Source organism: Elephantulus edwardii, unplaced genomic scaffold (assembly GCF_000299155.1).
Source record: "Elephantulus edwardii isolate Elephantulus edwardi_28Jun2011 unplaced genomic scaffold, EleEdw1.0 scaffold00335, whole genome shotgun sequence".
Classification (NCBI taxonomy): Eukaryota; Metazoa; Chordata; class Mammalia; order Macroscelidea; family Macroscelididae; genus Elephantulus; species Elephantulus edwardii.
In genome coordinates this window covers 1,512,508-1,514,072 of record NW_006400085.1, presented here as the reverse complement: position 1 = coordinate 1,514,072, position 1,565 = coordinate 1,512,508, and positions in this window count along the sequence as shown.

Below are 1,565 nucleotides of genomic sequence, written 5' to 3'. Positions count from 1 at the left end.
TGTGCATTTTCATTGAAAAAAAAAATAAATTAAGAAAAAAAGAAAACAAAAGCCCTCACCACAGGATGAATATTCAACATTAAAATAGGTGGAGAAAGGCTGGAAGCTGTCAATAATAACCTCTTGCTTGGAGTGTGTCAAAACCAACACCATTGGTACTAGCAGTCAGGAGATCAGGAGACATATTTTATTGGGCAAGTCTGCTGTCAGGGACCTCTCCAAGACACTGAAGACCAATGATGCCAGTTTGAAGACTATGATGTGCCTGATTCAGGTCATGATCTTTTCAATCACTTGCTATGCTTCAGAGAGCTGGACAATGAATAAGGATGACAGAGAAACTGATGCTGTTGAGCTGTGGCTTTGGAGACTGGTACTGAAAATCAAATGGACTCCCCAAAGAACAAACAAATATCTTGGAAAAGGAGCAACCAGAGTCTTTGGAGGCAAAAATGGTAAAACTTCACCTTTCATATTTTGGACATGTAGCTAGGTGAGGCTATTCTTTCGAAAGAGACATCATACTTGGAAGGACAGAAGGTCACCAAAGGAGAGGAACACCTCCCAATAAGATAGACTGAGATGGTGACTTCAACAATGGGCTCTAATTTGTCAGAGATGATGAAGATGGTTCAGAATAGAGCCAGGTTCAGGCTGGCTATGTGTCACACTCAACTCAACTACATCTAACAACAATAACAGGTAAAGGGAAAGAAATGTGTGAGGGAGGTGTCCAGGAAGTCCTTATTTGTTCCACGATGATCTGTCTCTTTTTAAGCATTGTCAGGTGCACTGAGTTTGATGCTCCAGGTAGGTAGTTAACAGGCTTCCTTGTTGACGGTCCATTTCGCAGGTAACTTACCAGTTTCTGCATGTCAAGGTGAATTGAATCCAAATTCTTAGTCCTTGAAACCAATGTCTTAGTTGGTTAACCAATCAGATTAATGGACCTTACATAGGCCACTTTTATCATTGTCCTAAACTTAGATAGCTATTTACTGTCATCCTAAACTTAAGCAATTCTGTTAGAATTTCTCCCACCATCATAAAGAAATTGCGTGAACAAATAAATGAAATTAAACTTTCAGTAAACCTCAACTAAACTGAAAAAGGAAAAGAAAGAAATATTTTAAAAATCCATTAACTGCAAAGAGAAAAAATAAAAAGGGATTGTAGACGTATACAATGCTTACCATGGAGAAGGCCCAACGTATACTTACTAATTTATATATTTCTTGTAAAAAGAAAACTTTTTAAGTCTAACAAAGACCTAAAAAAATGGGAAAATGCTCCCTGTTCATGGATAGGAAGACTCAATATTGTGAATATTATAATCTTACCAAAAACACTCCATACACTCAATGAAATCCTAATATAGGTACCAAATTCATTTTTTCAAGGAGATTACAAGGGAAATTGTAAAGTATAATTGAAGAGGAAAGAGATCAAAAAAAGCAAAGCACTTCTGAAAAACAAAAATGGAGTGGGAGGCATAGCACTCCCTTACCTCAAAATCTACTACACAATAGTAGTGACCAAAACAGCTTGGTCCTGATACAATGACA